The sequence below is a fragment of the Andrena cerasifolii genome, chromosome 2, assembly GCF_050908995.1.
Source record: "Andrena cerasifolii isolate SP2316 chromosome 2, iyAndCera1_principal, whole genome shotgun sequence".
In the NCBI taxonomy this organism is placed as follows: domain Eukaryota; kingdom Metazoa; phylum Arthropoda; class Insecta; order Hymenoptera; family Andrenidae; genus Andrena; species Andrena cerasifolii.
The window spans coordinates 5,876,900-5,889,877 of NC_135119.1; the positions used below are offsets into that span (position 1 = coordinate 5,876,900).

At 37.2% G+C, this 12,978-nt stretch overlaps 1 protein-coding gene and 1 long non-coding RNA gene across 2 annotated transcripts in view; one reads left to right on the forward strand and one right to left on the reverse strand.

Annotated features, from left to right (window-relative positions):
* Nucleotides 1-12,978, forward strand: part of LOC143378552 (abaecin) — a 90,925-nt gene that overhangs the window by 52,013 nt on the left and 25,934 nt on the right. The gene's annotated exons all lie outside the window — the stretch shown is intronic.
* Nucleotides 5,941-7,368, reverse strand: LOC143366386 (uncharacterized). Its single transcript, XR_013084728.1, has 2 exons — nt 7,250-7,368; nt 5,941-6,243 (listed from the first exon to the last, which is right to left on the reverse strand). It is a non-coding gene; the product is annotated as an uncharacterized LOC143366386 (long non-coding RNA).

Below are 12,978 nucleotides of genomic sequence, written 5' to 3' on the forward strand. Positions count from 1 at the left end.
CAATATGTTTGCCTTGATATACTTACTTTTCCCTCATTAAGTCTCTTCCAGTAAAAATAATTCACCTACATCAATAAGGAACATCGTGATATGCCCGTTGATTTTTACAAAACAAATTATAACATTCGTTTTGCTATATAAAAATGCACAGATTGCATGAACAATATTCGTACAGAATATCAGTAAGCATTCGGCGTAAAGAATATTATATAGGTACTGCGTAACCTCTTTTATTGGTGAAGAGTATATTGAGTACATCAAAACAACGCGAAGTAAATAATCCAGTAAAAACTTTAAAGAAAGATTAGCAGTAAAGTTTCGGTATCAATTAATTTTCCCCGTAGCATAAACGCTAATTAAAATTCTAAGTACATCTTTATTGTTGCTCCTCCTCCCTGGATCCCATCATTCAAAGTGTTTCCCAACTGCGAATTTGAAGCAGACGGTAAACAAGTCGGGAGGGCAGATTACTATTGAACTCCTCACTGCTATAGTTTAAACTTTGCCAAAGTGCATTTACTATTCAACTAATTTTTCCATTGTCACGTAATATCCGTGTAAACTTATTGCACCACGACCGTTGCTATTAGTGGTTTTATATGAACGTAGCTATTTATACATTTCTAACATTCGTAAAGATAAAATTCAAGTGCCTGGCCATTTGTTAAATTGAATCCTATTGTGGTTAAAATATTTTGATGCGCTATTCTGAATATTCATCAGTTGACAAGGAATGTCGATTATTCAATCAACGGGAACCACGGTACACTTAATGACTAAGATTAGGGATCATCGAGGCTGCGTCTATTGTGATTACGGTGGACCGTTAAGCGATATTAATCATCTACCAACTGAACTGAATTGAGCCCATAAACGTGAAACGATCGGGATTATATATTGAACACTTGCATCAGATAGGCCTAAACCTTGTGTTCATTATTAGGTACAAAAACTACGGTTAGACCCACTATTGATAGACCCCGCGGCACACCTCATACATATCTGTGGTAGGTATGCCAATCAACGTAAGTCATTTGATTTGACTCTCGAAATATTGTGTTTAAATCTTGGAACATAAATTTTTTATTGTTGACAGGTGAAGTATAATACGCGTACATTTTTTATTTGATTTTGCATAATTTTTCGCATAACGTAAACAATAAATAAAAATACTGAACGAAATAATGGTAATCCACTGGACTTTTGTTGTGTTACGTAATACTCGTGGACTAAATCTTGGTCTTATGTGCTATTTCATTCTTGTTTTCAGAATAAGAAATTCCCTTGTGTCCTCTTCTGTTTAAAAATACACGTTCTATCTTCTAAACCACAAATGGGGCATAAGTTTAAATTTTTTGAATGTGACATACGTCGACCAAATGCTGTATCATAATAAAACCGTTAATAGTTTCCAATAAAAATATTAAGTATTAGATTGCTTTTAGAAACTTTAGAAGTAAATAGAGCAAAGTCTGCAAACTGATAAGGAGAATACATGTCTCATCCCTTAAACGTTTATATAATGTTTATTCAGCTGTGTAAAATTTATAATGACAATTATTTAAAAACTGTTTTAAATTATTAGAAATTACTAGCAGCAGCCTACTAATACTAATATTAATGCCTTTTTGAATGGGACATTAAACACGGTGTTCGGCTACGTGTGGAAGAAAATTTAAGATGTGATTCTACATGAAAAGGGAGTCGAAAATATAGAATAATTTTTTTTTTGATATCGCTCTTCGTATTCGAGAAAATTGACTTTGAATTTTAGGACCTCAATTGAACTTTGAACTGCGTCCGGAAAGCGCGATGCGTTCCGCTTACCCCAGCGTGTCCCTCGGGCGCCAAATACTGTACTTCGCTGCACGCGTAGTTGACTAAAATTCAAAGTCAATTCTCTCGGAAACGCAGCGCGATATCAATAATTTTTATTCTATATTTTCGAATTATTTTTTCATGCAGAATCATCCCTTAAATTTTCTTCACACGTGCAGCCGAACACCCTGTATAAGTGTGTCCAGCCTTTAATAATCCTTTGTGGAAAATGTGACTCATATTTCAATTTTTCCTTTGTTTATATAGCTGAAAGGACATGACATGACCATGGCGCAATATAAGTTGAGTAACGTTAACATCTACATGTTGCAACTTACAAATCATTTTATTATACACTAACAAAACTACTACTGCGCTTCGCTTCGGGCCTAAGAGACATTAAGGACTCCATGAAAACACATCTCACTCCTTTTCACCACCCCCTAGGGCAGGGGTGCACATTAAGTCTGCCCTAGGGCAGTCGATGGGCCCTCGAGCTCGGCCGTAGTATGCTCACTAGGGATGCGCGGGTAATCAAATGTGTCGGGTACCCGAGCGGTCGGGTCGGGTCGGGTAAAGTCGAGCGAGCTCGGACGGCGGCCCGGGACAGACGAGCCCACGGGTAGTCCGACTGTAAATAATCGAGCTACCCGACACAATCGGGCTACACGACACAGTCGGACTACCCGTAGACCCCTCTGTCCCGGGCCCCCGCCCGAGCCCGCCCGCCTTTACCCGACCCGACCCGAGCCCGAAAAGTCGGGTACCCGCACACCTTTAATGCTCACTCCCCACTCCTCGGTATAAGGTCTCGTGGTGGAGACCTGTATGACTGCAGAGGCCGTATGCCCATTTTGTTTTCTCCAAGGAAAATATGGTATTGTCTCGAGCTTCCCATTGTTGCTCCAACGCAGTCATCGGAAAGATTCTGTTTATGTTTTTATGACACCCACAACAGCTAAATGATGGCTTGATCGCAGCTGACATACATAGATCCATCACTGTGGGCGTTAGCGATCTCAATCGGTGGGTCAACATTGACTCAGGCACAGAATACGGAGGGTTAATTGAGATCTGAAAAATATGTTTAAATTTTCGTATGCAATGATAATTACTTTGTTCAAAGTTATAATGGTAGCAGTAAGAGGGGTTTAAAAAAAGTTTGATGCTGGCGAACTGATTCTAGCTATCGTAGTCATCGGAAACAAAACACGTACAATTTTTATCTAAAGTTATCTAATTATTACAATGTTATCTAATGAACTAGAATGAAGTAATTATTTGCAAAGATCCAATTTTGCAACACAGAAAACTAAGAAATGCTTTTCCCAAAAATTAATGTTTTCGTTTGAAATACAACCATCTTTGTGCTTTTCAACATTTTCATTGATTTTAGTTCATACGATAACTATAGTCATATAGATTAAGAAGAAATTGCGTTTTTTGTTTCAGATGATTACGACAGCCAAAATCATGTTCGTCAGCAACAAACTTTTTTTTCAAACCCCTCTTACTACTCCCATTATAACTTTGAACCAAATTACTATTATTGCATACAGAAATTTGAAAACATTTTTCAAATTTCAATTAATAAAAGTACAAAGTTTGGAATTATAATACTCAATACTTTTCTTTCCAAAATTTGCTAAAATGTGCCTTATTTTCGCAGCCTCAAACTCTGGAGACCCCTGCAGCAACTTGTGTATTACACACTTAAACACTCCGCTCCCACTACTCCAGCCGCTCCCCTCTCGGACTCGCTTGTCCTTGAACGAGCTCGGAGTTGAACTCGATGCATGCCTGCCCTAGGGGTTGATTAGGGCAAAATCCTGAATTTTTGTTTAGGCATTTATATGGGTAACCTTTTGAAGTAAAAACCAAGTTGATATCTAATCGGGCCGAAGAGATTTTAAGAAATCCGTGGAAACACATTTTACCCCTTTTCACTCCCTTAGGCGTTGATTAGAGCAAAATACTGAATCTGGATTTTAGACATTTGTGTGGGTAACCTTTGTAAATAAAAACTAAGATGATATCTAATCAGGCCAAAGAAATAATAAGGAGTCCGAGAAAACATATTTCACCCCTTTTTACTCCCTTCGGGTTGGAATTTCGAGAAATCCCTTCCTATCGAGCACCTACGTCGCAAAAAGAATCTACCTTCCGCATTTCATGTTTCTAGGGTCAGCGGTTTAAGCTGGGCGATGATGAATCAGTGACACAACGATGATATAAGTATGAATTAGCTTAAAGTACCTAGAGCAGCGCTGTCCAACGTCGCTCCCGCGGGAGCTTAGGGTTCTTCCACTCTCGTCCGCGTTGTCAGGGATACCGCGCGACGCTAAAGAGGCGACCATGATAGACCAGCCGCTAGCCTGGTTAGCCCGTCATGGGAGCCTTCGTAGCGTCGCGCGGTCTCCTTGACAACGGAAGGCACGCTGTGCGAGAGAAAGATTGGAAGGGGAAGCAAGCGCGTGAGGGGCCCCTACGCTGGACAGCGCTGACCTAGAGTACCCGCAAAGATATATCGAGGTCGTAAATTAAATACTCCAACAGCGGCGGTCTTTGATGCCCCGGCACCCAGGGCCGCACTCGGTATACTATTGTAGGAATATCAGTAGGAAGTGAGTCTCAGGCCACATGCCCTGAGCCCTGAGGCCGGCCCTGATTGAAGCCCGAGCCCCTTATCTGCCCATATATCTGTCAGTTCGCTCGTTCCAACTCCCGAAACATGTAAACACACACTCGCTACCCTTTTTACGACCTCGCTATAACTTTGCGGGTACATACCCGGGCTCCTTACAATATACGTATCTCTATACATATGTATAGTATAAAATAAAGTCCCCGGTAGGCGTCTGTCTGTTTGTCGTGCTAATCTAGGGAACCACTTGACGGACTGCGTTGCGGCCCCCACCACCCCATAGAGCATTCTCGAGGAATGCTTCACTAAATTCGTCACTGCTCGGCTTCCTTTTGTCATGAGTAAATGTTTCATTCACGCAAACCTTCCTCGAGAAATGCTCTATAAAACGGCGAAGCCCGCATCACAATCCGTTCAGTGGTTCTCAAGATTAACCCGAACAAACAGACAGGCGCCTACCGGGGACTTTATTTTATACTATGAAAAGATTTGTAATGTTCTTAAAAGACTTACTAGCTGCTTTATTAGTAGTATTTCCTCTATATTCAATAGTATTGTGGGAACCTTATTTATATGCGAGTGGCATTACATATGTCATACGAGGATTTGAGTAAAATTAAAAATGTATGTAGAACTTTGTTAATACTTATAACACTTTGACTAGCGTCAAGGCGACGCACGGGGCTATTATCTGAAAGTAAGCAGGTGTCCTCACGCGTCCGCTCCCTCGAGGGAAAGTGTTCTAAAGATTAGCTCTGTGCTGCAACGTATGCTGCCAAACTTAAATTGCATGTAACTCAATTTATTTATATAACTGCTTCTTTGTATTTTATTCTTACTATCAGTTATTTGAATTATTATATTAACCATAACTGTATACATAATTATTAAGAATAATTACTGTTTTAATCTTGATGGTCTTCCCTAACACTGGGGTTAGTCCTGGGCATTGCCATTAATACTTTTTCTGTCATTTCAGTTTATAATAAACAGAAAGCACCTATATTCTGTACAAATGGGATTAGTTTGCTCCTATAGATGCAAGATATTCACCCCCATCAAACCTGATGAAACCTATGTTGAAGATGGAGTGGTCTCCAATGGCCCCCGAAGTGACCTGGTTCGCTGAAGAAACATGTCACGTTTTAAAAGAAACATTTAATGTCGTGTGGGTAACATAAATAAAACGTAAAGAAGCGTTAAGGTGTATAGGATATGTAATAAGGAAATGTGTCGCACCTTTGACCAGTTTGAAGTTTTTGAATTATCTCCACCTCAGTTTGCTAAAAAAAAATCGAAAAAGGGATCAATAAATTTTTAAGGCTTTTACTAACACATATATTTTTAGCAAATTTTAATATATTTTTTTACTATCATTTTACCGCAGTTTAAAGAAAAAAGGAAAATTAGTCAAAGGTATAACAGCCCTTGGTCCTTTGACCAGGGGGTATAATGATACATAATAAAAAGAAGTAGGCTTAAATGAATACAAATGTTTATTATAATGTTACAGTAATATGTTGCAGTAACTTATAGACTATAAAATTGATACTATATCATAAAACTATAAATTACTCTATAAATTTTAAATTTCTCCATCATAAAACTATAAATTTCTTCTCTTCAATGGCAAGTGTCTCTGGTGTATTTGTTGATGTCATGCCACCAATTTGTTTCTTCCCTTTCTGGACTAAAAGTTTCGGAGGTACATGAACTGTTGTGATGCCCGTTTCATCACAGTTCCAAATGTTAGTTGCATCAAACATATATCATTCTAAAAACTGTATGCAATTGTTAAAAACTATAGAAACAGTTTCCCGATTAAAAATTGTTGCTCTCGCAAAAAAAAATAAAATTAAAAATAAAAACAAGAAATGTGAAATTTTATATTGTTCTACAATTACAGGAGTACTGGATTCCTGACGTTTCCCCTGTTATAAAACACCAAATTTCTTATATGTAAATTTGACTATTTTTAGCGAAGTGAGCATTCCATTATGCAAATTTCGTTAGTTGTAGCTCGAGTTATATTAAATTCTTTATCCATGCCAGAGTGTTGTAATTTTGACTGGACAAGGGTATAGTGCCTCTACGAGCTATAGTGACTTAGGTATGAGGTCACTCAGCGGGGTCTTAACCGATATCCTGCTGGGTATGGGCCGCTAAACGTAGCCCCCTACTATCTCCTGCAAGACTGTGTTTAGGGAGGATCAGGACAAAACCGGGGCCCTATAGATTAAGTGTTACAACTTGGATTTTAGTAAAATAAAACAGAAATTAAAGATAATGTTTATCCTTATTAAAAGACACCAATTAAGCTTTGCCACTGGCTTTTAAAAATTGTCGCATTGTCAGCACATATTAAATACAAATCCATTTCAGTAAGGTATATGTACTGCATTAGAACAGTAGCAATATAAATTATTTTATATTAATAACTTACTATATCCTTTAGGGCCCAGCTTTTGTCCTGGTCTTTCCTAAACACAGCCCTGCAAGAGGTAGTAGCAGCAGGTTATCGGTTAAGACCCCGCTGGGTACCTCACACCTAAGTCACTATACCTCTTAGAGGCACTATACAATGGTTACTGGTGGTCAAAGGTACAACACATGGACTTGATTAAGCACATGCCAAACTATAATATTTAGGTCAGACCAAGTGCCTTCAAACCTTGCATGCTTCTTTGTCACAGCCTTTTCTACAGCTTAGTCTTAGTATAACAAAACTTAAAAAATATTAACTTGTCAAAATTTTATGAGGTTTTATAGAAATGGAAGAATACTTACTTTTTCCTTATGAAATTGAATAATATTTTTCTGTGGTCGCATGAACTGCGATGTCCCTACAACAAGCCATTAATTTACAAATCTGATGGCTAACAAATGCTCTAAAATTTTTATTTTCACACACATTTAACAGATGGCTCCGTAACACATGGTGGTCGAAGGTACATTACCCCCTGGTCAAAGGAAGAACACCTTCCCCCCTACCTATAAGAAGCTATTATCCCCCGTTTGCTATATCCGAAAGTAATATGTAAATACACTTGTAATCTGTGTTTCCACGCCTACAAACGACAGGCTCGACGAGAGTGAATAATGATGTTTCGGAGGTGCGAATTACAGAATCGTGACATATGGAAGAGCCTTGTGTAGAGGGTAAGTTCTTGCAGATGCGCATGTTGGAAGGCGTGTCTGAGAGACTCGAAGGCGCCAGAAGACACACTACCATTGTAGCTTCCAACTTCTGACGATGCTGCTCCTCCTTTCTTCTTCCCTCACATCCTCTTCTTCCTACGTCCTGCCGCCAACACGACCTCTGCTCTCCTCTCCTCTTACGCTCTCGCGCACCCCTTGCCGCACGACTGTCGCCTGCCAGTATCATGCTAGCCCTTGAATCCTCGAGTGCAAGCGAAAATTCTCCTCCCTTTTTCCTTTCGTCGATTCTGAGGCCAATCGACCGTGCCGCGCTACGAGTCGCCCATCCATACTTTGCATTCCCTCATGACGTCTCACTTGTCCCCTCTGCTTTCCTGTATCTGCAGAACCGATCGAAGGATTTTAATTTGCGGGAATGTAGGAAAATATTATCCTTCATTTATTGTTTAATACAGTAAAAATAGTGTCCATGAAGGCCGATTCGAAAGGTAGGAAGACAAATAATGTTAGGCAATGGAGGAATCTACTTACAATTAGACAGTTTACTTCTGCAATATTTTTTGGGAGAACCGATACGAGCAGAATTGTTAACCCTCAAACACCGGACTATATTTTTCTAATGCTTCCACCACGCTGGGTCCGCGCGACCCAGAATTTTCTTTCCTCTATATATCAAGATTTGCTGCACCGATTTAAACAATTTTTTTTTAATCAATTCGTCAGACAATAAGCAAATGGAATATAGGTATCGATAGTTTGGTCAAAAATCTGTTGATGCTCAAGATATTTTGAAAAGAGACGTCCGTGCTACTCGACTGAAACATACGGCATTGATATGCATTGCATTGCATTAGTGAATTGTTAATTGATGCGAGCTATAGTACCGTACGAAACCCAAACAACCCTATCGAAAAATAAGTTTTATAAAATCAGTTTGTCAGTAACAGGTATGTATATAGTTGAGTATATATTTTTAATGTAGTAAATGTAGAATATCTTTTTAAATTATAATGTTTTTTATAGAGCTATGCCACGACATATACTACATTAAATATATATATATTCAACTATATACATACCTGTTACTGTCAAACTGATTTTATAAAATTTATTTTTCGATGGGATTGTTGATAGGATTGATGTGTGTGTTCCAGTCTTTAGTACAGATGAACACGTGATCACGGCCATATTGGATTTTAGTTCGAAAAAATTGAAACTGCCTGGGTGGCAGTTGAAACACTGTTCCCAAATCGTAACTGAGAGTGGTAGCCCCCTGGGTCTCGTGGTGCGAAATCCGTAGTAGGAGTCCCAAAGTTTTTTCCCCCACCTCAACAGCTCCCCACCATTTAATAATGGCCACGAATCTTCCAAACGGCCTGGGTCACGGTGACCCAGTGTGGTGTTTGAGGGTTAAACACAACATTATTAAATTATACAATTAATACAGAAACCATTGTGTTTCTAAAGCAAAACGTTTTTGTTAGGTTTTTTAAAAATCGATGCCATGAAAAATAAGGAATCATTTTAGTCATGGATCATTATTACCCCGCCAATAAAACATTTTTAATTTTTAACTTAAATTTTATTTTGTGCTGATGTTTCAGAATATATGCAGCTGGAAAAAGCAATTGAAACTCATACAGATATTACATAAACTTGACTCCTACATACATGTAATATGCTAGAAATTAAATAGTCCAATTAGCATATAATAGATAACTATTTAAAAGTAGAAAATAAATGAAGGAAATTTGTATGAATGCAAAATAAATTAACACAAATTGATACGCTAGCAATGTGCGTTTTCAGCAGAGTGGTTAAACACACAGTGTATCAAGTGTAGAAACAACACTCTTGTTTGTAGTGACCCATACAACAGACGATTGCCCGGATAAAATAGAGCCCGGTGCATTACGAGGGAGCAGAACTCAATTCAAGGAGAGAAATGTCTATATCAGTCTCAAGTTAGCCCATATACTGTACAGCCAATACGTTAAAGCAATTTCGACTAAGCAAGCGATGTAATCGTTCATTTTACGCACACCACTGATGAAATGAATAACTTTAGTAGGGTAGACTGGGGGTGGTAGTAGCACTTTGAATTTGGAATACGATTACGCAAAAACTATCACAGTTACAACAACAGTTTTTTTTACGAAAATGTTACTTAGTTATCTGACATTATTTGAGCAATAACAGTTTCGCTGTATGTCAAGTAATATTCCGGTTATTAATAAAAAATGAGAAGCGGAGAAAGTGTTACAACCGTCCCTGACCCCAGGTCGGTTGTAACACTGCACGGAGTCGATAGTAGCACAAATTTAACATTACAAAATTAAAATATTTATTGATTTTAATTATAATAATAAATGAAGAAAGTAAAATTTATAACCAATTATGTGGCGTCGCCATTGTGGCAGAATGTTTTTGGATATTTAACGTGTTACATTCGCCTCCCTGTTAATATCGCCCCCGATCTACCCTACACTCCCAGTGTATTCCTATTATTTATACTTTCTAATACCCTCAATACATATTCCAACATAGGATGATTCAGAACGAGTGTACAAAATTTTGACCGATTGCTTGGAAGGCCAGTCTGAGTAAAATGTTTTATATCAACACATATATTTTTCTCGCTATTTACGTAGTTATAACAGTTTAAAATTTTACTGCTCTCATAGTATTTATCACATATGTGTATATGGTATGTATCTATGTTTGTTCCCAAAGTATCTGTCAAGGTTTTTTACACTCGTTCTAAATCATTCTGTATAATTGTATATTGCATATCCACCGAATGCGATGAAAGTTTCCACAGACGAAGTTTTTCTTTAAAATATTTTTAGTGCATGTTTTGTCTTTTAAATAAATTGGCACAGCATTAATATACTTTAGAATGTATGAAACATCTTGCATACGTGTACTTGTTTAAATAGTTATTAGTGAGCCTGTAAATGAGTTTTATCATTCGCTTTATTCGTAATTTATGGTTATGGTAGTATAATAACAGCTAATTTCTAATATAATATACATTGCAATAGAAAACTGTTTATTATACTGTAAACAATTATCCCACATGCTAGCAAATCTGCACTTTTCAATTAAAAATACTCGGAGATTACCTGGATGACTACCTTGTAATTATTGAAATTTTTATAATTAAGTCAATTTTCTAGCAATGAAAAATAGATGATACGTTAGGTGCATGGCGCATGGAGAATATAATAAATTATTAAATACTTCCAAATTAAAGTTTCAGCGTTTCTTTGTAACCGCGATTACTGGACAGGGGCGCACATTATCACGGTGAAAAGTGGTTCTTCTACTGTTAACGATTACAGACCTTTTAGCCTTAAGAGCAGCCCGTGATTTTCTCCATTGTTAACATAGCTTTTTCAACTTAGTACATAATCAATTTACGCGAAAAAGTGAACAAATTCCTGTTCGTTCGGCTAAGCTCTTTCACAACAAATGCCACACTTGGAAAAAACGTCTGATCGAAAACTGTTGCATCATGCATAACTACTATATTTATGGTTAAAAATTAATAAAAAAAAACTTGCAGCTTCTTCAAAGATGCATCAAAACATGGTCCAAATTTTAGATGAATCGAAACGCTGGATTCTTAAAAAAAAAATCCTAAATTTTGCTATGTTCTTATCCCAAAGAATAGGATTCCCCTTAAGGGGGGATTCTCGTGTAACAGCGCCTAAAAGTAAGTGATATTTACGATTTTTTAAAAAAAAACTATTGTTAATATTGAATTAAACTCTTTTGGGATATAAGGAGGCATCTTTAGACTTGCAGAATTTTTTTATGTCGATCTTTCTTACTATTTATTATTTTTTGTGGAATCTTCTCAACCTCTTCGGCGATGTTGGCGTGACGTGTAGCACCTGTCACAGTCATCTGATAGCAAATAAAAAAAGAAGAAAATTTTCTTAAAGTTAGATAGTTTACGCTGAGACTGAACATAAAATTTTAATTTTAATTTTTATTTATAAAACTTTTTTTCATCGATATAAACTAGATTTATCTAAAGAAAAATGTTATTATTTTTTTCTTTTTACATTTTTCAATTTGTATTTTTTTTTCTTTACATTATAGGGTCAATCCCAGCGTAAACTATTTACCTTTAAGAAATTTTTCTTTTTTTTTGCAATCAGACGACTGTGAGAGATGCCACACGTCACGCCAACAGGAATTACATCATCGGAGAGGTTAACAAGATACCACAATAATTAATAAATAATAAGAAGGATCGACATAAAAAAAGATTTCCACAAGTTTAAAGATGCCTCCTAATATCCCTAAAAAGATTAATCCAATATTAACAATAATTTTTTTTTTTAAAAAGTTATAAATATCGGTTTCTTTTGGGGCTGTTATACGAGAATCCTCCCTTAAAGATTTGCACTATTCTATAGATTACCAATAATAAATAGAACATCCTCATATATGGAATATAATTGTTTTCTTTTAGAGCACGTCATGAGCATAAGAATTCAGCAGAAACATGTAGTATGAGATACAAAGTATCCTAATGCAGCGAAGAAAGGCCTAATAATATCGTCTCCATTTTGACCTAAACACATTAGGGGAAGAGTATGGGTAACGCACCTTCGTGTTAGTAAACAGGGATGCAGAGGACATGACGCTTGGCTACTTCGAAAGCAACAACCGATGCTCGCTAGCAAGGGTGCGCAGGCAGATACGGTGCCAATGTATTTAGAAACGCGACACAAGGCACGCCCGCTTCTGTCTGCCTGTATGGCCACAAAGTTACATGTCGTAAATTGCGTTTGTCAACAACGGCTAATTGCCTCAGGGAATGTTACTCAACTATGAACAGCCTCATAATTAGGGCGATGGAACATTGGGAAATTCAATTATTTGTCGTGCATAAACACAAAGAACCTAGAAAGAATTGTCTTTGATTTCAAATATAAGCTCGTAAGCTTGCAAATGTCCTAGGTGAACGTTTCTCAGGATTATACACAAAATTTTGGACGCAAACAGACGCCCACGCATTACTTTTTGTATTGTAAAATGATTGTTATCCATGGGTTAAATGCCCGATTTTTAAAGGCCTCACAAAAAGTATAGGATGAACTGCACAGCTTATCCAGTCTAAATTTTTTTATTGTGGATCATTTCTTTCGGGAGAGTCCACAATTATTTGTTCATAATTTTCAGGATCGCCCACTGTCACCCCATTGTTTTGTACAATTGCAATGTGATTGTATTTATAAACATAACTATAAAGAGATAAAAGGAGTATAGAGGAGAAATTTAAGTTACAAATAAATAAAATTGAGTTCGAATCCATAAGAAATAGCTTCTGTAAAAGATGG